The 26270-nt window shown below is 45.7% G+C and overlaps 1 pseudogene across 1 annotated transcript in view; it reads right to left on the reverse strand.

Moving 5' to 3' along the window:
* LOC146200245 (translation initiation factor eIF2B subunit epsilon-like) overlaps positions 1 to 26270 on the reverse strand; it is a 58211-nt pseudogene that overhangs the window by 14903 nt on the left and 17038 nt on the right. Inside the window, exons 5-10 of the transcript XR_014704670.1 lie at positions 25443 to 25597; positions 17739 to 17824; positions 13273 to 13354; positions 6879 to 7014; positions 1841 to 1986; positions 89 to 185 (exon numbers count right to left, since the gene is read on the reverse strand). The product of XR_014704670.1 is annotated as a translation initiation factor eIF2B subunit epsilon-like (transcript). The remainder of the gene's footprint in view (positions 1 to 88; positions 186 to 1840; positions 1987 to 6878; positions 7015 to 13272; positions 13355 to 17738; positions 17825 to 25442; positions 25598 to 26270) is intronic.

Genomic DNA, 26270 nt, shown 5'->3' on the forward strand with positions numbered 1-26270 from the left:
GTAGATATGGAGAGATGATGCACAACTCATCTAATGAAAAACAGCAGTGCACACAGTGTTTCCCATGCTTTCAACAATGCAGACTTACCTTCAACATTTGCAGGCTCATCTTCAAAGCCATCCGTGTCGGGCGTTGACTGTAGCAAGGTGCCTTTCTTGAGGTGGATGTCAGGCCCCACAACTACCTGCAGAGCACACAGTGGAGGAGATAAGCTTACAGACGCAGACAGTGTCTAGGACAAACAGAAGAGATATATACTTAAACCTCCATGTAAAGCACCTCAATGTAGTAAATTTTTCAATATTTATGAAATTCTTCAATTCTCCAAAATCTCCCCCATCGAAATGCGTGTATGTATGTGAAAACTCCACGTAATGAACAAGTCACAGCGGTTGACCTCGATACTATAAACAAACTCGTGGTGCAGACTGGCTTTTAGCTAGAGATGAATTATTGAAAATTTCATAGCGCTCCACAAGTTTTGTGATCATAAAGCATGAAATATAGCAGTCTCCCCAGTTTTCGCTTTCAGAATGTGGCACTACAAAAGCGTTAAAAAAACAAAACAAAAAAAACACACACACACACAAGGCAAGCTGTGTGCACTCATCACAGCCCTGCAGTTGGTGTTAAAATGCTGGCACTGATAGCTCTCGTGCATCGGTAGGGAGAGGAGCGGAGAGTGATAACCATGCGAGGTGAAGAGAGTAGGTTTCCTGAGGACAACGGGAGAGGGTGAGAGGAAAGTGCGTGCATGCGCTGTCTTGCTCAGCACACGCTCTGTAACCTTAGCCCCCCCCCCCCCTTCCCTGTCCCTCTTGTAGACGCGTCATACAATCCGTGGCAGAGGGGAGGCTGCTGACACAGTCACGCCACGCTCTCAGCGTGATCTCAAGATGTTTCACCACTTCTATGACTTTGAGTAATCATGATTTACTGTAAACACTTTTAAGGTGAATTTCCTTGCATTAAAATTTTTAATCTGGTTTCCCTTCCGCACTTTCATTTCGTTCGAGTCTTCATGCGAAAACTGCTTATATGGAAAACCTGGATCTAATAAAAAATCCCGGACATTTTACAATTTTACTATAGCCAGGTTTAACTGTATGCTGTGGGGACTCTTTCAATAACTCGCTGCCCTATTAACAAAAAGCACTCAAACAGCAACGCTGACACATCGGTGTCATGGTTGTTTATTTTCTTATAAATATGGATAAATTCTGATACACATTTTTCTGGTTGGTGCGTGGTGGCTGTAAGTAATTCTGGGTGTGCTGTGAGTAAATAGGAACCACAGTCTCAGGAAGCTTCATCCAATTTTGTGATGATGAAACCGTGCATGCAGAAGAGTCACAACGTCAATGCAAAAAGCGAAGAAAACTTCGAACAACAGCATACAGCACTCGCCTAACAGTGAAGAGCCGACACACAAATTTCAGTTTTCTTTAATGACAGCTACACTTCAAAGAGTACGGAGTTCGTTTTAAAGCTGGCTTTGAGAATATGAACACCACGCACTGAAATTTGTTGTCCCTTGCTTAGTTTTCATGCTTAGTCGAGCCTGGATATAGTGCATACCAAATTCAAACAAGATTGGAATGGTTCTATATGTAAAAAAATGGAAAGCGACATGTTTCTTGCTGCAAAGTGTCACCTGCCGGTATCGACAGGCTTAACCTGCTTTGTGCTTGAAGCCACAAAGTGCCTTGCACTATTACCAGTAAGCTATAAACAAAATAATCACTCGTTAAATTAGAGTAGTGTTGGTTTCAGCAATGCACACGGCTGCGAAGCGAGAGAAGTTTCCCAGGCGCGCATGCGGGATGCAATGGAACCCACCCCAAATGACAGCACGCATCCAGGTGAAATGGTGACATTCCTCTTCACCAATACTCCCGTGGCCAACAAGCACTGCTGCAGGCGGCAGCCATCTTCAACGACTACGTTGTCCCACAGGTAGGCATTGCGGAGCTCCACATTCTGCCCTGGTTGCCACACAACGTAACACACACACCGTTACGGAACAAGGGGTCAACAACGACAACAAACAAGAAACGAGATTGCATGTTAGAGCAAACTTCACTCCGAGTGAAAGAAAAAATTTGGCCAACGAAACACCGCTTACGTGCATGAACACGAAAGTGTTATAGTCCCACGGATGAAATGTTCCGAGTGATGTTTCCAGCATAGTATTACATGTCGTTGGTTTGAATCGCTGTTGCTAGCTAGCCTCCAACTTGAATCACACGTCGCACGTCGCAATGAGAAACTGTATGACACCATGCGGAACGCTGTACGACAAATGGTTGTGTCACAATTTTGATGTGAAAGGCGGGTAGACTGGCACCACAGGAGGTCGGCCAGTGGGGAGTATATTCTATTTTGAATCGGTGACCGGTGTACTGCACATAAGAAAAAAAGTGGTGCATCCGTCAAAACTAGAACCATTTTCGTGTCTTCCTCAAGGAATGAGCAACACTTCAAACAAAATAGTTGCTCTTTTGGGAACATTTTTCTTGATGATGAGGCAGCAAAGAGGCTGCATCGCCAATTTACACAAAAAAACTCATGTGAGTTCACTAAACTTCTGACTTGACCTAAAAGTTCACTGTTTTAACAAAAAGAGAATATGTGCTGCTCTCAATGCAATAAATCAATCCCAGAGTCCAGTATGCTGGACACTGTTTTCCTGTGGTTGTCTTCATTATTTCAAGGCGAAAGCCTGTCTAGGCTCATGGAACGAAATCCCGTGCGCGAAATTTGTGTGCGAGATCTGTCATATTTTGCAAGATTCTGCGAGATGTATTCTCGTCTAGCGCTCCTGGCATCTGCAATCCCACACTTGAATGTGCGCCAAGGAACGCCACGCGACAGGAGCGATGGCGTACCATCCAAATGCACTTGTCGGAGAAAGTGTGACAGATATTGTGCCTTTCCTTTACTGTAACCAATTATAGCTATATGTAGTACTGCAACGAACACCGATAAGAGGCAAACGACGTGAGGGAAATAGGAGAGGAAGGGTAGGCTTTTGCCGTCCTCCTTTTAAGAAACATCTAAAAGATCATCTAATTTTCTTCAACAGCTTTTTAACCAGGACAAAACAGTAAAGCTTTTTTTTTTCCACCTTACAAAAAGTAAGGCTGGAAAGGAATATGTAGACGAAAAACATGTATAGGATTGCCTGAAGAGGTGGTGGTCTCAGTCATGGATATGTCTGGACGCATCTAGTGATGCGCTGTGGATGCTTGACCAGCTGTGTGCGTCATACCGTGTGTGTTCGATGACATCGCCATTTTTCTTGCCATTGCTGGGATTTTTATGACAATCTCATGAGCACAAACGTTACCGCCAGATTTTTCCGGATAGGACATATGTTTTCGCATTAAAAACATATTTTATGCGCTAACTATGGCACACAGCATATTGGAGCAGAAGGCAAGCAGCATTAGCATTATATTTCGCCAGAAAGATGATTGATGTAGTTCAAACCAAAGAATTGCGCCAGCAGTATCAGGAAGATGAAATTTGCTGATGACCTGTACTGGTGGAATGTACAGTGAAATCTTGTTACCATGAACACCACATTAACAAATTTTTTAATAATCAGATTTGCTATGTTTTCAATGTAAAAATATTTCAGAATTACGAATTTCAAGATTACAAACATATTTTATTTCTTCTTCTATAATTTTGGAACATCAGTATTATGAATTCAGTGAAAATTAACAGCGCTGTAGCTTGCAACTCTTGCGTGAAACAGAAACCGCCGTTTCTGTGTGCATGGTCCGTGGGCTGTAGCTATCACCATCAGCACATCTAGTACCAGCTCCTAGCGCCACCACGAAGCTATGGTTTATTACGCAGTAGTTAGCAGGCCTAGCCGCCTGCGCTTTTTTCTTGTGTGTCGTACACGATGGTAGTTTGTGTGTTCGAGCGTGCTGGAAGATTTTTTTTTTTTATGCGGCGGATTAACTTATTGCGATGTTTGTGCGAGAGCGATGATATTAGCCAGCGAAATGCCAAGAAGACATGAACGCAGCCACTTTCACTGCAAGAAATCGACGCAGGGAAAAAGTGATTTGGCCTCTACAAAGGCAGCATTGCTCCATTGACTGCCGCAATCATTTTGAAAGACCGAGACAAGATTTTAAAAACTCAGGGAGCATTGAAGATAAGGTCATATCGAACTCTTATGTTTTTATTAGTTATTTTTTGCACATGGACAAAGTCCATACTTTCATCGCTCGGTGCAATCACGCATGCAACAATATGTTCCGCAAAGTGGAAGGTGTATGTGCTCTAGTGGTGTAATGTAGTGCACGGTCTTACGCGGGAGAAGAAAACAATTGATTTCTTCAAATAAATCAGCTTTGGAGTTAGTGCAACATTTTCATTTGAGGTTTTGCTTGTCTACACACGTGCCCACTGCCAAGGTACGTCATTTGCATACGTAGGTTTGACCACTGGCTTATAATCGCAGATTTTTCATTACAACGATATTTCAAAATAACGAATGATTTTTTGCGGTCCTATGGGATTCGTTATATCGAGATCTGACTGTACTCGCAAGGGATTTGCAGCAGAACAGGGTAGGAAATTCAAGATTCCACAAGAAAAATGGTCCTACACTACATTGCTGCCTCAACTGGATTTAATCATCCATTAATTTAAGACAGCGACCAGGTCTTCACATGTAACTTCAGCAGAACCTTGTTGGTACCTTCCAGGTTCATATGAGTTCCTGCTTCACATGTTCACAAACTGCGAGCAATAAAAATGTCCCAGAGAGTGACATTTAAATTCTGGTCACATAACACATTTAGCGACCAAGAGCGCAAGAAGAAATATATGAGCGAGGGGGTTCTTCTGAACAAGGAGCAACGAAAATTCCATAAAATCTATAATAGCAGCTTCTCGGACCTTGCGCCAAACAATCCCGGTCCGCATTTTTAGGAAACTGAATTACCAAAAAATTCCTTAACAACGCATTTAACAGCTACATTTTTCAAAATTAGCCCTTCAGGTCATATGTTTTTCTCCCTGAATTCTTTTGAAACAGATGAGTGAGGTTTGACTGTACTTTATTTTGCCAAATGTCATAAAGGTGAAGTGCACACTTCAGAATACACGGCCCACGAGACAATCCAAAGAAAGACATCAAGCTGACATCATCTATGAAAGAACGAGTGCCTACAGAAAATCATATAAATGACACCCATCCAACCCTCCACACAAGAAATTATCTGAATGATTTAGCTCTGGCTCACTATTTAAGGGGAGACGCGGGTTTTGAAAGTCGAAAAATCGCGAAAAAGTCGGCTTTTCAAAAAGTACATGTCTCGGCTGTATATGTTATAAACTACCTTTCCTATAATTATAAACGCCTAATTCATCGTGGAACTGCTTTAAATTGAATATACAACTGGGCGCGGCAGCCTTAGAGTCGCGAGCGAACGGCAAAAGTACCTAAACTTCGTTCGCGCGCCATTTTTCTGCCGCTGAACCGAGCGCCGCCATCTTGGTCTTGTTTTGTTTGTGAATGCTTGCCCTTTTCCATATTGCCTTCGCCGGCGGCATCCGCGGCGTAGCAGAAGCATGGCTCACTTGTGATTGGGGGCCTCACAGGGATTGTTGAGCTTCCCGCGTCTCGAATTCGGGCTGTAATTGGACAAAGCGCGCCCTCCGTGAGAACGCGGGGGATCGTGACTGCTATTGGCTGCTGCGCGCGCTGACGTGGCGGCCCCTCCCCGGCGCGTCGTCTGCTCCGGCTGCCTACTGAGCTGGTGTTCTTTGTGCACTCGCTGAATCGCTTCATGCTTCACCATTTTGAGATCGCCATGATCATCGCTCGTTACGAATTCTGGTGGCGTGTTTTGAACGGTTATGTGCACTTTGTGGATTATTGCACGGTCGGCCACGATGCACGCTAAGAAGTTCAAAACACTGCATACGTCGTCGTTCTGCGAATGCCGTCCGAATCGCGAAGTTAGTGAAAAGCGTTGCCAACGGGCGCAGAGACGCTTCTATTAGTGCTGCGTCTGCTACATCACTACTAGATCGACTGCGCTACCACTTCCAACTGCGTATCTTTCGCGTCAACGTAAGGAGCCGCCGTTTGAAGCGTGCCTGCTGTACTGACCATATCAACCTCGGCGATCTCAGCCTCCCGTATCTCGTCTGTCATCGCAAGCGATAACGCGTTGTCAGAGTCGTCCGCTGTTCGAATGAAAATGCACTTTCCGAGGGAATCGGGGAGGTGGAGGCACAACGTGCTGCAGTGAAAAACAAACTTTAGACTTGAAAATGCTGTTTTAAACTTCAAGGGTCATTTTCTCAGAATGAATTTTTTGCATGGTATGGTTGCTTGTTCCCGCAGTATTTCTGGAACCGCTAATCGGATTCTCACCAGGTTTTTTTTATTGTGTGCCTGAATAAATTTCCGAGGGCAAGACAAGCTCATTTTTTCAAATTATTGAGTCTGGAATTTATAATAAACAATCAAAATTAGGCTAATGCAAATCCAATTAGTGGCACTAACCTCAATGCACTGCTAAAATTTTTCGACAGGGAAATTAAAAAAAAAGGGCTCTGTCTTGCCCTGTGGTACCTATTCAGGAACCTTCATAATGAATTTCATAGTGCCAACACATTTTGCAAGTTCACCAGGCTTGGAACAAGGAACCCATGTGAACCATTCTGATATACTTCTCTAACTTGAGTACCAATGTGCGCAGCTCCATGAAACTTTGCAGTTATTCAAATGGCTGTGCCATGAGTCTACCCTGAAAATTTCATTCAATTATCTCAAGAAACAACAAAGTTGGTATTCAAAGGTAGCCTCCCCCCTTAACACAAGTGGTGGCATCTGACTCACCTATGGTGCAATTCTTGCCGATCACCGAGTTTGCCGCGATGGTGTTGTCCCCAATTTTGGTGCCAGACCCGACAAACGTACTGGGCTCCAGGATGCTGCTCCTGTGAATGAAGGTTTCAGGGGCTTTAGTGTCAACCTCCTCATGATCATATAAAAATCACTCAAATTATGAGCTGAAAGGCTGCAGTACATGCACGGCAGGTACAGCAAGAATGATCTTGCGCTGTTGCCATTCACTGTACAGTCTAACCAATATATTGTCTCTGGGCACCAAGAATGGCTCAGAGTCTCAAGCATAGCTAACACGTTCGCCACGGGTGCACGATCATCAAGTAAAACTTTCTATCTTCAGTGCTCGTCGGTTGCCTCTTTGACCTGCCCAGTATGTCCTGTCATTTGTCACGTTAACAATATTGCATGCAAGAGACATGGTTAAAAGAGACACTCTGTTACTAAGGCCAACTTTTGCAGGTCCCTAGAGTAAATTCTTCACTATTTATAAGAGACACAATTAACTCAGGTACACTCATGCAACGCAGCTGACTCATACCAACTTGTATGTGTGGTAGTTTAGATTCCCTTAACTAAATTCTGTTCCATATCAGTGTCCTGTTTTGTTGCAATATGTCAGGAACGAAGAAGGAGTGCCTCCTCTTGACTGGGAAGTCAAAATGTCTCTGTTGTTTCAGTCACACTGGAATGTGATGACAGTGGCTGAACCAATGTAAACATTTTGACTTCCAGTCAAGAGGAGGCACTCCTTCTTCATTCCTGACATATTGCAACAAAACAGGACACTGATATGAAACAGAATTTAGTTAAGGGAATCTAAACTACCGCATATACGAGTTGGTAAGAATTTCTGGTAATAAGAAATCTTTTTGGGGTCCCTTGATTGTCTCTTGTAATGAAGTTTTACATAGCAGCAAAGGCCTCATTTATGTATTTTGTTTGCATATTTCTTTGTGCTAAAGGCGCTGTTCACCAAAAAATCCTGTGCCAATATTGTGAGCGGGATGGCTCAGGCAGGTGGTAGCTAGCAGCTGACATGGTGTCATGCGGCCACATGGCGTGGTCGATTTGGCAGGGACCGCCAACTTGGGCTAGGCCACTGAAATTGGAATCTAGCCTTCCAGGGCACTTGGATGCCGAGTTGGCCACGCATTCACATTCGCACGACTTCGTGAAGTGGGACCTTGTATCTAAGTCAGGTGGTTATGATGCGGTAGCTTATATCTGAGCGCTAAAGTGCATATGTAAGACAACAGAGCCACAAAATAAGGGAACAGTGACTAGGTAGTGAGTGGCAAAGTGTGCGGGCAATGACCTGCCACGGAGGTCACGTCACGTAACTCTTGCCCCCTTCCCCTCCTTCACTTTTATGATTATCTTCTTTTTCTTCGTTTATTCCAATTGGACCTGCCTTTAAAGAGCTGTTAAAGTTTTTGGATTATATGAGATTAAAGCAATCAAACCTGCGAAATTTGGTAGGAGAGCATGCAGCTCCTTTTTGTGCGACTACTACATATCAAATGGCGAAGTCATTGTTGAATAGCACAGTGGCTTCTCTGCAGTGAACAGCTGCAGGTAGGAGGCCAATGTTGATGTTGTTTACAGTGGCGGTGTGTTTACAATGCAGAGACAAGAGTCTGGAGACCAACGGCACCGAAGGCAAAGCCTGTGAAGAGCTGCCTGGCTGCGTCCGACATGCATGCTACGATGTGGGTGAAGGCAGTAGAAATCTGAAATCTGCATGACCTCTCCTACCTATCCCCCTTCCTACAAAAAAATAAAAAATAAATAAATAACAGGCTGGGATTGTGCCCTATCCATGAGAAAGTAACGTGTCACCAAGTGTGTCCAGTGTAGAAACCAGCTGCTCAACGCCAGCGATGGCAGCCACGAACCTTCAGCGGACTCATGGAACTTGCCCAATGCATGGATTAACTGGTAGGACATAGAATATGAATAAGAGTGCAGAGAGCTGAGAAGACAACTACAGTGGAAACCCGTTCATATGTTTTTCACCAGACCAAGGAAAAAACACATAAAAACCAGGAAAATGCAGCAGCGAGGAACGTAACAGCAGGGTTCTACTGTAGACCTATACAGGAAGTGCAGCCATGGCATCATGCCTGCTGCAATGGCAGCGCAATGCAACAAGCACTCACTAGGACATTAATTTAGAAAAAACTGCCACAATGTGGTGACCATGCATGAGTTGTGAAAACAAGGATTGCTCAAAAATTGATATACAGTCGAACCCGGATATATTGAGCCCACATAATTCGAATTTTGGTTATATCAGACTCACGGAATATCCCCTTGACAATCCCATGTAAAAGTATAGAAAAGCTGCGTCGTATATCGAACTCAATTTCATTGGTCGTTCGAACTCCGCACCACGCATCGGCGGTGCACCTTCCCCAAAGACTATCACATCACCCTCGGCCGTTTGGCGTGTGACATTTTCAAGCCACGCACGGAAGGAATGAAAGGGCACAGTTCAGTAACGGGCGGTCTAGGGCAGCGCCGCGCCTTTTCCCCAAAGGCGCGCGCCAGCACGTGACATTTGCAAGCCTTGTGCGTGAAGGAACGAGAGGGAACCAATGCAGCCGTGGTGTTCGGAAGAGGCGAAAAACGCGACAGAACGAAGTGTAAGGGTGTGCCCACTCTTCTGCCGAGCTTTATCTCTCCCCTTCCTCTCTTTCCCGGTCTTCGTTCGCAGCAGCACGCACTACGCATGCATGGACAAGCTAGCTTGGCCCGTGGCAGGAGACACTTTCTCCAGTGTGTGTTGCGAACACTCGCGCGGCGGCTGATGTGCAATGCGCCTCTCGTGTCGTCATGCTGAATGTGCATAAGCTAAGAAGCGGCAGTTCTCTCTTTTTCTTTTTTTTTTCCCGGGAGTCGTTTATCCTTGCTGTCGTGCTGAATGTGCAGTGTAGCGTACGCTATGACGGCTGCGGATGTTAAGCAGCAGCAATCTTTTTTTTTCTTTTGCGAGAGTCGTCCTTACTAGTCATGCTGAACGTGCGGCGCAGCATAAGCCATGCGGCTGTGGACGTTGAGAAGTTGTTCATTCTTACAACAGTTGCAACAGTTGTTTATTCTTACACCTATGAATCAACGAAAGCATGCGGTCAGCTCCCATCATGACACCGGCTTTTAGAATTGTTCGCTTCAAACAGCATTTGCAGCTATCACGCTTTCCAATGACTTTGTGGCAGTGGGCGCGGTGTGATAAATCGAACCAGGCTTGTGCAATCAAGCCACCACAGGCACTTTGACGAATGACAAGTTCACTCCCTGCCACCGCAGGACCTATCAAAAGTATAGACCGTTTTACCAAAAGCAAGCAGGAGAGGAGGAAAATACTCTCTAACCAGATTCATTGCGCCGGCCCATTGTTGCCAGTACCGAGTGGCCTGTGCATTCGCACACTTCATGCATAGCAGAGCGGCCTTTCACCTTGGTATATTATCGTTTGAGAGACCAAAGTACCTTTAGTAGCGCCCTTTTTAGTGGTAATGTCATTGGGAAAGCAACGCATATTCATGGACTGCACAAACAAAGAAATCTCGAGATGATTGCCGAGAGCGTATGCGGGAAACATGCAACGACAGTCCGAGTGTGACTGTGATATGTTTCTTCTTTACCAATTTCCAGTCCATCCTGATTAATTTCGCCTATGAACGTTTTGTGTAAACCAGACAGACTTAGTACCAATGACAGACTCACGAATATGATGCCCATTTTGCTTCCTCCGCTGTAATAAACACTCCCACCGGGCGAGTCGTGCCTTCCGCAAGCCCTCCGTGCCAACGATACGGTGGGTCTCTTCCACAAGCGCCAGAAGAGAGTGCTAAAATCTGTTCTTCATTTAAGCAATAAGCCGACAGCAAAAAAAAATATATATATTTTTTGCGGATCTTGGACCCATAACTGACAACTGAAATAGAAACAAGTTTCTCAACACAGCCAACTTCATGCCGCTGGAGCGGTACGCGGCTCATCTATGCACGCTGACTCCGATGCTAAGGCGTCACCGAAATTTACATCTTTCTTTTACCGATAGAATGGGATCGGCAGTAAGGCAGTCCCACAAGAGACCACTTACTCTAGCGCTGACCAGTTACAAAGCGCCATCGGATATGCCTTCGATGCGAAACAATTTAGGCCTAGTGACGACTAGGGAGAAGCGCTCGGCGAGTGTGCCGCCGTCTGGCGCACTAGCAGGCAGCGCAGCTTTCGCAAGCACTGCTGTATGTGCTGCAAATTTCTTGCCTGAGAGAGCACGTTTTTCGATGTTTTGCTCAACACTACGTCAGTGTTTATTACAGCGGAGGAAGCAAAATGGGCATCATATTCGTGAGTCTGTCATTGGTACTAAGTCTGTCTGGTTTACACAAAACGTTCATAGGCGAAATTAATCAGGATGGACTGGAAATTGGTAAAGAAGAAACATATCACAGTCACACTCGGACTGTCGTTGCATGTTTCCCGCATACGCTCTCGGCAATCATCTCGAGATTTCTTTGTTTGTGCAGTCCATGAATATGCGTTGCTTTCCCAATGACATTACCACTAAAAAGGGCGCGCTACTAAAGGTACTTTGGTCTCTCAAACGATAATATACCAAGGTGAAAGGCCGCTCTGCTATGCATGAAGTGTGCGAATGCACAGGCCACTCGGTACTGGCAACAATGGGCCGGCGCAATGAATCTGGTTAGAGAGTATTTTCCTCCTCTCCTGCTTGCTTTTGGTAAAACGGTCTATACTTTTGATAGGTCCTGCAGTGGCAGGGAGTGAACTTGTCATTCGTCAGAGTGCCTGTGGTGGCTTGATTGCACAAGCCTGGTTCGATTTATCACACCGCGCCCACTGCCACAAAGTCATTGGAAAGCGTGATAGCTGCAAATGCTGTTTGAAGCGAACAATTCTAAAAGCCGGTGTCATGATGGGAGCTGACCGCATGCTTTCGTTGATTCATAGGTGTAAGAATAAACAACTGTTGCAACTGTTGTAAGAATGAACAACTTCTCAACGTCCACAGCCGCCATGGCTTATGCTGCGCCGCACGTTCAGCATGACTAGTAAGGACGACTCTCGCAAAAGAAAAAAAAAGATTGCTGCTGCTTAACATCCGCAGCCGTCATAGCGTACGCTACACTGCACATTCAGCACGACAGCAAGGATAAACGACTCCCGGGAAAAAAAAAAGAAAAAGAGAGAACTGCCGCTTCTTAGCTTATGCACATTCAGCATGACGACACGAGAGGCGCATTGCACATCAGCCGCCGCGCGAGTGTTCGCAACACACACTGGAGAAAGTGTCTCCTGCCACGGGCCAAGCTAGCTTGTCCATGCATGCGTAGTGCGTGCTGCTGCGAACGAAGACCGGGAAAGAGAGGAAGGGGAGAGATAAAGCTCGGCAGAAGAGTGGGCACACCCTTACACTTCGTTCTGTCGCGTTTTTCGCCTCTTCCGAACACCACGGCTGCATTGGTTCCCTCTCGTTCCTTCACGCACATGGCTTGCAAATGTCACGTGCTGGCGCGCGCCTTTGGGGAAAAGGCGCGGCGCTGCCCTAGACCGCCCGTTACTGAACTGTGCCCTTTCATTCCTTCCGTGCGTGGCTTGAAAATGTCACACGCCAAACGGCCGAGGGTGATGTGATAGTCTTTGGGGAAGGTGCACCGCCGATGCGTGGTGCGGAGTTCGAACGACCAATGAAATTGAGTTCGATATACGACGCAGCTTTTCTATACTTTTACATGGGATTGTCAAGGGGATATTCCGTGAGTCTGATATAACCAAAATTCGAATTATGTGGGCTCAATATATCCGGGTTCGACTGTATATCAATTTTTGAGCAATCCTTGTTTTCACAACTCATGCATGGTCACCACATTGTGGCAGTTTTTTCTAAATTAATGTCCTAGTGAGTGCTTGTTGCATTGCGCTGCCATTGCAGCAGGCATGATGCCATGGCTGCACTTCCTGTATAGGTCTACAGTAGAACCCTGCTGTTACGTTCCTCGCTGCTGCATTTTCCTGGTTTTTATGTGTTTTTTCCTTGGTCTGGTGAAAAACATATGAACGGGTTTCCACTGTAGTTGTCTTCTCAGCTCTCTGCACTCTTATTCATATTCTATGTCCTACCAGTTAATCCATGCATTGGGCAAGTTCCATGAGTCCGCTGAAGGTTCGTGGCTGCCATCGCTGGCGTTGAGCAGCTGGTTTCTACACTGGACACACTTGGTGACACGTTACTTTCTCATGGATAGGGCACAATCCCAGCCTGTTATTTATTTATTTTTTATTTTTTTGTAGGAAGGGGGATAGGTAGGAGAGGTCATGCAGATTTCAGATTTCTACTGCCTTCACCCACATCGTAGCATGCATGTCGGACGCAGCCAGGCAGCTCTTCACAGGCTTTGCCTTCGGTGCCGTTGGTCTCCAGACTCTTGTCTCTGCATTGTAAACACACCGCCACTGTAAACAACATCAACATTGGCCTCCTACCTGCAGCTGTTCACTGCAGAGAAGCCACTGTGCTATTCAACAATGACTTCGCCATTTGATATGTAGTAGTCGCACAAAAAGGAGCTGCATGCTCTCCTACCAAATTTCGCAGGTTTGATTGCTTTAATCTCATATAATCCAAAAACTTTAACAGCTCTTTAAAGGCAGGTCCAATTGGAATAAACGAAGAAAAAGAAGATAATCATAAAAGTGAAGGAGGGGAAGGGGGCAAGAGTTACGTGACGTGACCTCCGTGGCAGGTCATTGCCCGCACACTTTGCCACTCACTACCTAGTCACTGTTCCCTTATTTTGTGGCTCTGTTGTCTTACATATGCACTTTAGCGCTCAGATATAAGCTACCGCATCATAACCACCTGACTTAGATACAAGGTCCCACTTCACGAAGTCGTGCGAATGTGAATGCGTGGCCAACTCGGCATCCAAGTGCCCTGGAAGGCTAGATTCCAATTTCAGTGGCCTAGCCCAAGTTGGCGGTCCCTGCCAAATCGACCACGCCATGTGGCCGCATGACACCATGTCAGCTGCTAGCTACCACCTGCCTGAGCCATCCCGCTCACAATATTGGCACAGGATTTTTTGGTGAACAGCGCCTTTAGCACAAAGAAATATGCAAACAAAATACATAAATGAGGCCTTTGCTGCTATGTAAAACTTCATTACAAGAGACAATCAAGGGACCCCAAAAAGATTTCTTATTACCAGAAATTCTTACCAACTCGTATATGCGGTAGTTTAGATTCCCTTAACTAAATTCTGTTTCATATCAGTGTCCTGTTTTGTTGCAATATGTCAGGAATGAAGAAGGAGTGCCTCCTCTTGACTGGAAGTCAAAATGTTTACATTGGTTCAGCCACTGTCATCACATTCCAGTGTGACTGAAACAACAGAGACATTTTGACTTCCCAGTCAAGAGGAGGCACTCCTTCTTCGTTCCTGACATATTGCAACAAAACAGGACACTGATATGGAACAGAATTTAGTTAAGGGAATCTAAACTACCACACATACAAGTTGGTATGAGTCAGCTGCGTTGCATGAGTGTACCTGAGTTAATTGTGTCTCTTATAAATAGTGAAGAATTTACTCTAGGGACCTGCAAAAGTTGGCCTTAGTAACAGAGTGTCTCTTTTAACCATGTCTCTTGCATGCAATATTGTTAACGTGACAAATGACAGGACATACTGGGCAGGTCAAAGAGGCAACCGACGAGCACTGAAGATAGAAAGTTTTACTTGATGATCGTGCACCCGTGGCGAACGTGTTAGCTATGCTTGAGACTCTGAGCCATTCTTGGTGCCCAGAGACAATATATTGGTTAGACTGTACAGTGAATGGCAACAGCGCAAGATCATTCTTGCTGTACCTGCCGTGCATGTACTGCAGCCTTTCAGCTCATAATTTGAGTGATTTTTATATGATCATGAGGAGGTTGACACTAAAGCCCCTGAAACCTTCATTCACAGGAGCAGCATCCTGGAGCCCAGTACGTTTGTCGGGTCTGGCACCAAAATTGGGGACAACACCATCGCGGCAAACTCGGTGATCGGCAAGAATTGCACCATAGGTGAGTCAGATGCCACCACTTGTGTTAAGGGGGGAGGCTACCTTTGAATACCAACTTTGTTGTTTCTTGAGATAATTGAATGAAATTTTCAGGGTAGACTCATGGCACAGCCATTTGAATAACTGCAAAGTTTCATGGAGCTGCGCACATTGGTACTCAAGTTAGAGAAGTATATCAGAATGGTTCACATGGGTTCCTTGTTCCAAGCCTGGTGAACTTGCAAAATGTGTTGGCACTATGAAATTCATTATGAAGGTTCCTGAATAGGTACCACAGGGCAAGACAGAGCCCTTTTTTTTTAATTTCCCTGTCGAAAAATTTTAGCAGTGCATTGAGGTTAGTGCCACTAATTGGATTTGCATTAGCCTAATTTTGATTGTTTATTATAAATTCCAGACTCAATAATTTGAAAAAATGAGCTTGTCTTGCCCTCGGAAATTTATTCAGGCACACAATAAAAAAAACCAGGTGAGAATCCGATTAGCGGTTCCAGAAATACTGCGGGAACAAGCAACCATACCATGCAAAAAATTCATTCTGAGAAAATGACCCTTGAAGTTTAAAACAGCATTTTCAAGTCTAAAGTTTGTTTTTCACTGCAGCACGTTGTGCCTCCACCTCCCCGATTCCCTCGGAAAGTGCATTTTCATTCGAACAGCGGACGACTCTGACAACGCGTTATCGCTTGCGATGACAGACGAGATACGGGAGGCTGAGATCGCCGAGGTTGATATGGTCAGTACAGCAGGCACGCTTCAAACGGCGGCTCCTTACGTTGACGCGAAAGATACGCAGTTGGAAGTGGTAGCGCAGTCGATCTAGTAGTGATGTAGCAGACGCAGCACTAATAGAAGCGTCTCTGCGCCCGTTGGCAACGCTTTTCACTAACTTCGCGATTCAGACGGCATTCGCAGAACGACGACGTATGCAGTGTTTTGAACTTCTTAGCGTGCATCGTGGCCGACCGTGCAATAATCCACAAAGTGCACATAACCGTTCAAAACACGCCACCAGAATTCGTAACGAGCGATGATCATGGCGATCTCAAAATGGTGAAGCATGAAGCGATTCAGCGAGTGCACAAAGAACACCAGCTCAGTAGGCAGCCGGAGCAGACGACGCGCCGGGGAGGGGCCGCCACGTCAGCGCGCGCAGCAGCCAATAGCAGTCACGATCCCCCGCGTTCTCACGGAGGGCGCGCTTTGTCCAATTACAGCCCGAATTCGAGACGCGGGAAGCTCAACAATCCCTGTGAGGCCCCCAATCACAAGTGAGCCATGCTTCTGCTACGCCGCGGATGCCGCCGGCGAAGGCAATATGGAAAAGGGCAAGCATTCACAAACAAAACAAGACCAAGATGGCGGCGCTCGGTTCAGCGGCAGAAAAATGGCGCGCGAACGAAGTTTAGGTACTTTTGCCGTTCGCTCGCGACTCTAAGGCTGCCGCGCCCAGTTGTATATTCAATTTAAAGCAGTTCCACGATGAATTAGGCGTTTATAATTATAGGAAAGGTAGTTTATAACATATACAGCCGAGACATGTACTTTTTGAAAAGCCGACTTTTTCGCGATTTTTCGACTTTCAAAACCCGCGTCTCCCCTTAAATAGTGAGCCAGAGCTAAATCATTCAGATAATTTCTTGTGTGGAGGGTTGGATGGGTGTCATTTATATGATTTTCTGTAGGCACTCGTTCTTTCATAGATGATGTCAGCTTGATGTCTTTCTTTGGATTGTCTCGTGGGCCGTGTATTCTGAAGTGTGCACTTCACCTTTATGACATTTGGCAAAATAAAGTACAGTCAAACCTCACTCATCTGTTTCAAAAGAATTCCCCTCAGCAGAGGGCCATACCGCACAAATACCAAAACACAACGGGCACACACCATCAGATTGCCTTTCATAACCGCAGGACATGCAACTTTTACCGCAAATGCACCTGTGAAGCTGTGAGTCTGTTCAGGTGTTTATCAGGCTGCTCTCCACACCACAAGTGATGACTATTTTTGAGACAAGCAAGTTCATTAGCCAGGTATTTTAAACTGTTCTTAAAAAATTTTAATTTTCAAAGCCCAACAGCAGATGCTTCATAGTCAGAAGCACTATTTTTTTAGTCTCTTGTATGAAGTAGATTCCAAATAATAACGAACATCAAAATGGAAAGAAAGGGAAAGAAAGGGCTATAAAAGCTCCACCAAGAACAGCCAGCCTATAATGGTGTGTGGTATTCTGTGACTGCAAGTTCTATGCTATATTCTGCTTTGAAAAAAATGAATGAGCTTATAATGTAAGCCTCTGAACTGCAAAAATGGCTTTCGCTGTCAAACGCACAGGAGACACATTTGCAGTGCCCTAAAGGAAATAAAACATTCACGAGTTGAGATTATAGGCTTTTTATGTAACCACACTGAAGGCCCACCAAAACAGAGTAGCTAGCCAATACTGCAATAGCATTCTTTCAGGCCTTGTTCAACAGCTTCCTGGATGACCGAGCCTGAATAAATGCTCAACTCTTGACAAAATATATCTGCACGCTATTCTACAGATGAAGTTTATGACACATTTCTTCCTGAAGTTTCTTTGGCGATTTTGTTCATAAATGATTGATGACAAAAGCTACACCCTGGAATTATGCACAGTTATTGGGACTGTTCAGCAGAAACCTTGCCTTAAATAAAATGCACAAATTTTCGCCATTTTGAAAAACATGCGGCAGCATGCACGGCGGGCCTATGGGAGCTTCTCACCTGATAGCATCATATATGACCAGATTGCACGCTGAAGCTGCGTAGTGGCTGTTGCTGATGTGTGTGTAAATTGAGTTGCCCATAATCTGGATAAGCATAGGGTGGGAGGAAAGGAAAAAGAAACCCGATGAGAAGCCATGACATATAAACCCAATGACTTCAGCAAGACTTCAGTAGTAAAACTTCAGTAAACATAAACCCAAATGATGTGGGTGTAGTCCATGATTTTTTTTTCTTCAAGAAAAGTAGCTTGTGAGCAAAGTTCAGCCACTCTATTCTCTGCAGACGTTACGCGATTAGTATCCTTGACTAAGCGTAAAACCTAGTCACTATCGCCTAAAAGTTTTACCTTGTTACCTTCAACTGGCTTTCCGCAATAGGGTGGTATATATTTTATATATACACAATGCTTGCATAACATGCATAAGTATGCTAACTGTAAACACCATTAACAATAGCACTAGCTGAGCAAGGGAGGCCCCTTTGGCCAACTCTGAACTCTTTCCAAGAAAATGCAGTGGCAAAACACACATTACATATGAAGCAAAGAGGTAGTTACAGACAGCACAAAGAACACAGGCAGTTGAACCGTACAGCACCGAAATCACCAGGAATGACAGTTTTTTTCGTTTTCGCGAGAGCTAAGTCAACTAAATAACTAAAACAACAGCAAAGACTTTTGAAGTGAACACGACTAGAAAGTGATCATGCAGTGTGCTCTTGCTGATGATGGACGGACAGTGAAGGCTGGTTAATTCGAACCTCAGTTAATCGAATCTTTAGACAACTGAAACTGCGCTACTTAGCCCAGCCAAGCTCCTTAGAAATTACAGTCCAGCCTTGTTATAGCGAAGCCATATATAGCGAAATAGCAGTTATAATGAAGAGACTTCAATTCCCATCTCCCATTTTTGCATTTTCAATACAATTTGGGTATAGTTTTAATGTAGCAAATAAATCTCAACAGACATAGCGAAGAAATTTTGTAGCAAACGAAAAATAATCTATCAACTGGAATATTTTTACAGCTTTCAGACAAACTTCTGTAAGGAAATAACAGCGAAATTTGGCTGACGGATGTCCGCACTCCTGCAAAACGAAAGGTAGCTTCACTGCATAGCTTTGTTCGCTGTTCCTGTCGATCTTTGACTTCTCGGCTATGGCTAGATTCGCAAGCTGGCGGCCGCTGCAACAACTGGCGCTCTCTGGATGTTCCTTGCGAGTTCAGAGCAATATGTGGCTTTGGATTTGGACGACGCGGAGGCCACTACCCTGGAGTCGGTGCTCAAAAAACGTTTTCCGGGAACACAATTTAGACGACCGATCTTTCAGACCCGCTAGGGAACATGAAAATGTCAGAAAAATCAAATTTTATAAATAAAATCACTTTACATAATCTTAATTCCAATTTGCATATAGCGGAGCAAGAGGGTCAGCAGTTTTGATAGACTGACTTGCCAAGCAGTGTTTACACAGACCTCCGGCAGCAACTGGCGTTCGATGGCTGTGTTGCTGTCGACACGCGGCGAGCGATTGCGCGGACTTAGACGAAGTACAGACGTTGAAGCAAACCTGCCATGACGAATTTGCTGAATCATGTTTTGAGGTCGCTTCACCGCGCAGTCCTCACAGTCCTCGAGGTGAAGCATCCTTAAAGCGTGGTGGGGCCGTCTGTGAAGAGGCACTGCTGCTACTTTTGTCGCACTGCGATAAGGGCCGCGGAGGCACTCACGATTTTGGATCATATCTTTCAGGTGTTCATAAACGTTAGTTTTGTGGAGGATGTCGCGGTGCCGCAAATAAGTCCAAATAATCAAGCAAGTCCTAAAAATCAAGGGTCGGAAATTTAGACCGACGACCATTTGTTTTTCGTCTTCCTTTCAGAGTCAAGATACTTATAGCGAAATAGCAGACATAGCGAAGTCATCTATGATTCCTGCCGACTTCGTTACAATTGGGCTGAACTGTATATGTATAAAAAAGTCCGTTAATTCGGATATGAGTATGTTCCACCAAGGATAATTTAAACTATGCGTCACCACGTCTAGGCGGCTCGGCACCCGGCACATGGCCAAAGGAATGCCCCTGTGAAAGGGTGACATAGTCACAAGGCTCAGCAACTCCAGAATGAGGAGAGGAGATAAAACTAGGTAAAACCATGGAAGAATGGGTAAAGCCAGACCGGCATGGCGGCTGGTGGCGCAGGAGGGTATGATATGGCAGCCATGGCGGTGGCAGCCTGTTCTGCATGATCTTCAAGGCATGGAACTAAATGCTTGTTAGTTTGGAAATATTGTGAGCCCTCCACGGATCTTCTTTTATTTGTACGTACCATGATCTTCTTCTTTCTTTTGTACATACCATTGTCATCGTGAACCCGCGCCTGGGTTCACGATCGGATTAAACGCTGACACGGCATACCTCGCTTTGCCGTCACTACTTTGCCGTCTCGACCTGGCCTTCTTTCATAAGTGGTGGAGGTGAAATTCGATCCCCTTGCTGCCTGGTGCCCTGCCTCTTGCTGCAGCTATGTTCCGGTCGCCGTTTGGCAACAGCCACCATCAACATGTCAACCGAGAGCAGTCCCGACCCGGTCAGACCCTCCACCTCGGCTACACCGCAGCCTCCGACTATGCCCACACGACAATGCGTCCCACCGCTGTTCACTGGTCGTCGCGACGAAGACGTGGATGACTGGCTCGACACTTATGAATGCTGCAGTGCCTACAACCGGTGTGATGATGCTTTAAAATTCCTCAACATTTCTTTCTACCTTATTGAGGTCGCCAGGAAATGGTTTATCAACCGCGAGCCCCACACCGATAACTGGCCCACCTTCAAACAGCAGTTCCGAAAGTACTTCGCCGACCTGGCTGTTCGGACTGAGATCGCCAAGAACAAGCTCGCTTCCCGCCTTCAAGGTCCCGATGAGTCATATGCGTCTTACATAGAGGCCGTACTTGCACTCTGCTGGCGTATCAGTCCCACCATGCCGGAACCTGAACGTGTACACTACGTCTTCAAAGGAATTAATTCTGTGGCTTATAACACCCTAGTTGCCCAGATTCCTTCAACTGTTGATTCCATTAATACGACCTGCCAACGCATCGACCAGCTGCAGTCCTCGCGACTGCAGACTGCGGTAGTGTTGCACACCACTGCATCATTACTGAAGGTAACCCGATCGTACGCCGACGACCTTATCGGTTTCTCTGTTGGAATGAAAAGCAATTGAAGAAAATGTCAATGACATGCTCTGTCGCGATATTATTCGTCCATCAAAGCCCATGGTCCTCCCATAGTATTAGTTAAACAAAAAGACGGAGCGGTACGATTTTGTGTAGATTATCGTGCACTCAACAAAATTGCCCGCAAAGATGTTTACCCGATGCAGCGAATTGATGACGGCCTTGACTTTCTCCAAGGCGCTGAATATTTCTAGACCTTGGACCTCCGCTCAGGTCATTGGCAAATACCTATGCACGAGAATGACAAAAAAAAAAAAAAAAAGAAAAAAAAAAAACGCTTTCGCAACTCTCGACGAACTTTACGAGTTTAATATTACACCCTTCGGCCTTTGTAACGCACCAGTGACATTTGAAAGAATGATCGATACTGTACTTCGTGGCCTAAAATGGAGAACCTGTTTATGTTACTTGGACGACATTGTTATCTATTCGTTCATTTTAACGACCATTTCATGTGCCTGAATGAAGTCTTCACGTGTCTTGCTTTAGCGGGCCTTCAGCTCAACACCAAGAAGTGCCACATTGCACAGAAGGAAATTAAAATATTGGGACATCTGGTTAGCCATGACGGCATTCGTCCAGACCCTGAAAAAGTCATCGCGATCTTCAACTTTCCTAGTCCGCAACGGACTGCAGATTTTCGCAGTTTCCTCGGCCTGGCGTCCTATTTTCGGCGTTTTATGAGGCATTTTGCAGCTAATGCTGCATTTTCATGAACTACTTAAAGTGCACAGTTCTTTCATGTGGACTGAACAGTGCAACACTGCTTTTAACGACCTAAAGCACGCCCTCACATCAGATCCCGTTCTTGGCCACTTCAGCGACAGTGCTCCCACCATCTTGCACACTGATGCCAGTGGTCACAGTCTTGGCACTGTCCTTCTGCAGCACGATGCAACTTCACGTGAGAAAGTGATTGCCTTCGCCAGTCTGGCCATGACTACAGCTGAGAAAAACTACACTATTACCGAGCAGGAATGTCTTGCCGTCGTCTGGGCTGTTCAAAAGTTTCGCCCTTACCTATACGGTCGGCACTTCACAGTTGTAACTGATCACCATGCTCTTTGCTGGTTGTCTTCACTGAAGAATTTGACAGGCCGACTTGGCCATTGGATTCTGCGCCTGCAAGAATACTATTTCGACGTCACTCATTAATCGGGTCGCCAACACCAAGACACCGTCCACTTTCGGAATCAGCCTGCTGTTCTTCTTCGCAATGCATTTCCACCTCTGACCACAGCCGACCATCTCTTCCCCCGATGCATATCACAACAGCTTCTTTTGACGACTCTGAGAACAAACATGCTCTCCGCTCACAGAAATTAGCTGATACCTACTGCCGGCCCATCATCGACCGCCTTATCTGCGGCGAACCTTATCTAGCCTTAGGCAGCGAACCCGCCCAATGTTAGGCTTCGCCGACAGCTTCGCAATTTCAAGCTCGAAGATGGCATCTTACGCCGCTACATGTATTGCTCTGATAGAACTCGCTGGCTCCCAGTCGTGCCACGTGTGCTTCGCCCATGTATACTGGCGGCTTTCCACGATGACGCTACTGCAGGTCACCTTGGCTTTGACAAAACATACGACTGCATGAAAAGACAATTTTTTGGCCTTGCCTCTCTTCCACCGTAGCTAAATACGTCGCTTCCTGCCATCTGTGCCAACATCTCAAGTGGCCGACGTCTTCGCCCGCTGGCCTTCTAAAACCTGTTCCCAGTCCCGCCACGCCATTTGACGTAGTCGGCATTGACTTATATGACCCCCTACCCTTCTTCGATGGGGGTAACCATTAGATTATAACAGCTGTCGACCACTTACACGCTACGCTGAGACAGCCCCTGTACCAACTGGTTTCACTCAAGAGGCAGCTAATTTCTTTTTGCGATCAATTGTATTGCGTCATGGCGCTCCTTGGGTGCTCCTAAGTAACCGCGGGACGGTCTTCTTATCGACAGTCGTTGCCGAAGTTCTCCATGCGTCCTCCACCCTCCATAAGACAACCTCAAGCTACCATCCCGACTAACGGTCTGACTGAGCGATTCCATCGCACCCTATCGGATATGATATCCATGCACATCACACCGGATCATCGAAATTGGGACACTATTCTACACTCGCCACATTTGCCTATAATACAGCAGTACAGCGAACTAGTGGTTACTCTCCATTTTTCCTCGTTTTTGGCCAATCCTCCCACTACAATTCTCAACACTTCCTTCTTTTCTACGCCCTACTACTCCTCATCAGTACCAGCCCAGTTCTTATCCCGTGTGACCAGATGCCGTCATCTTGCCCGCCTCAACACAGAAGCGTGCCAGGAAGACCGCACGAGTCGCTAGGATTCCACGCATCGTGTGGTTTCTTTTCATCCTGGTGACGAAGTACTGCTTTATACACTACTGCGCATCCCTGGCCTTAGTGATAAATTTCAGCGCCGCTATCTTGGTCCCTACAAGGTCATCAACCAAATTTTTCCAGTGAACTACCAAGTCACACCTGTTGGTCTCCTAGCCGATCGACGCCACCGTGGAACTGGAATTGTTCATGTCTCTTGCTTGAAGCCACTTTTGTGCGCCGCGGTGCATCGGTTAGTTAGGATCGGCCAGGCTGGCCGCTTCCGACCCCTTGGGGAGATTGTGTGAGCCCTCCACGGATCTTATTTCATTTGTACATACTATGATCTTCTTCTTTCTTTTGTACATACCATCGTCGTCATCGTCCCACGGTGCCGGCTCCGGCACGCGCCTGGGTTCACGATCGGATTAAACACTGACACGCCATACCTTGCCTTGCCACCACTACTTTGCCATCTCGACTTGGCCTTCTTTCACAATATGGAAAAGTTGTAATGTCAGCACAGTCTAGGCACAGGCTGAGGCTCTCGTGTTCTTATTATTTTTTGAAGCCTCACCCCTCACCACACCTTCATCTCGACACGGTCCCAGCCAATGTTCATGTATGGCTACAGAGTTGGACGGGCGCTATGGGTCTCGCGCCGGTCAAGCCGCGTTCAGGTATGATAGGCATTGCAGGCGATCATCAAAACAGCATTCCTTAAACCGGAACTGCACACTGCAGGGAAGACAGTGCGACTTGGCAAGCGTGATGAAATACAAACGGCGTCATTTTCAGTAATAGGCTGACTACTCAGTTTCAGTTTTGCTTTTATGAGCTTAGCGCTGCTTGCACCATCCTGTGGCGACGGTGGCTATGGGTCACACATGCATCAGCCAGCGAACCAATCGCAGTTGCGTGACATTTTGGATGATCATTAGCAGTACTGAGCGTTTACCCCCCTTTTATTCGTGCGGTTCTTACAATGTTCCAAAAATGTGCGCTTATCAAGTGCCATTCAGCACGTCACGCAGTGGAGCCTCACATGCGACAAAGGCTGCTTGTGAGGGATGCTGGTGGTGCTGCGTCGCACAGTGAAGGATTCCGTGAAGCCTTTACCGTATTCAAGCAGTCCTGCTTTGACATTTTCAACAGTGGGCGCACAATAAAGCATTGACAGAAAGGCAAAAAACAGTCACTGTTGCACTGCTCTCATCTAAAAGGCAGGCGACCATTGCCCAGATTTTCACCAAATAAATTTTCCCTAATGCAAGCGGTTCTTGAAAACATTTTCGAGGCCATTCGATAATTCGAATTTTAAATAATTCAATCTTTTTCCCGTTCCCGTGAAGTTTTAATTAACCAGCTTTTACTGTATGCGACATTTTGACTGTCACAAAAAAAATCTGTAAAAAGCATTTCTTACTTAGGTTTGATGAATTCTATCCCAAACTGATGTCAGCTGTTCATTCAAGACAACTGGAAGCATTATGTGAGTAAGCAGGGTATCGTTTTCACATGACCCGTCGTCCAAGACCATTATCGTCATCATTAACACGTAAACAAAATTACTACATCCATAAATGTGCTTGTGGCAGTGTGGAAGTGTCTGAAATGTTCACGGCGTGAACTGTTTTCTAGAGACTTTAATTTTACGGCGTATGCATGAAGGAAACTTGTGGGCTGTTACTTCAAAAGACTTCATTATTGTGGGAGTGAAGTCTGACAGTGTTCCGTTGCAGAGAGAAGTCAAAGGCATCGAACCTTACAAAAGATGGCCAGGGCCTCCAAAATAATTTGTTCCATCGAGCAATTCATACTTATAGTCTTTATTGTTACGTGTGCGGGGTTCAACTGTACTCCACTTTGGAAAGCAAGTCGTCACTTACAAAGGAGAGCATACAAACGCAATTGGAATGGAGAATTCCACGAAAATTGGAAAGGGTCAAGAACAGCAGTTCTGAATCCTCTGCTCTTGGTGTCTGCCACGACTGGCAACAAGTGGTGCTCTGGGGTTTCTTCAGCATGGCCAGCCTACATTAACTCACTCGGATCTAATCATTAATCATAGCATTTAAAACACAGACATAAGAAACACCGTTATGACCCTGTCACTCACCTCTTGATGTTCCAAGATGCCCCGCACAAAGTCAGGCGCGTCTGGTAGTCGAAGTTGCCGGCAAAGATGGGTGGCACATGTGGCGAGGAGACGGCAATATGGCAGTCTTGAAGGTCATGGTGGAGGAACACGCGTGACTGCCCTTGGAAGATGCTCTGCAAAATAATGCGTGACAAGAATAAGAGACCAATGAAGCAGAGAAGTGAAGCTTTACTTTTCCAAACACCGCAGAAAAAAGAATGCTAACTTGTATCTGATGACCCATTGCAGATCTGGCTATGCAATGAGCCAAGATTGTGAAGAAAGCAATTTTTTTGTTGCAAACCAAGAGAGAATGATAAGATTTGGCTGCAAAATATAATACAGAATATTTTCTGATATTCTGAATGTGAATGCTAAATGCTTAAATGAAAGAACACTCTCACAAAAACATGACCATAAAAACAGGGAGATCCATTGCGCACAAACTCACCACTATCATCATTTTCTATTACACTTCTGCCCCGCAGGGGTGGCGCAGTGGCTAAGGCGCTCGACCACTGTGCCCTTGGAAGCGAGATCGAATCCCGGCCTCGGCGGCAGTGTTTCGATGGCGGCGAAAAGGAGTGGCGTCTATGTGCTGTGTGATGTCAGTGTAGAACCCCAGGTGGTGAAAATTTCCGGAGTCCTCCACTATGCAGTCTCTCATAGCCTGAGTCGCTTTGAGACGTTAAACCCTACAAACCAACCAACCATTACACTTCCAAGGCCCACTGGACACCTGCACAAGCACTCGACGTCTACAGGACCTCATGAAAATTATTCACAGGATTAGGTAATTACGTCTGC

Source organism: Amblyomma maculatum, chromosome 2 (genome assembly GCF_055883805.1).
Source record: "Amblyomma maculatum isolate TAMU_Amacu chromosome 2, ASM5588380v1, whole genome shotgun sequence".
Lineage (NCBI taxonomy): Eukaryota > Metazoa > Arthropoda > Arachnida > Ixodida > Ixodidae > Amblyomma > Amblyomma maculatum.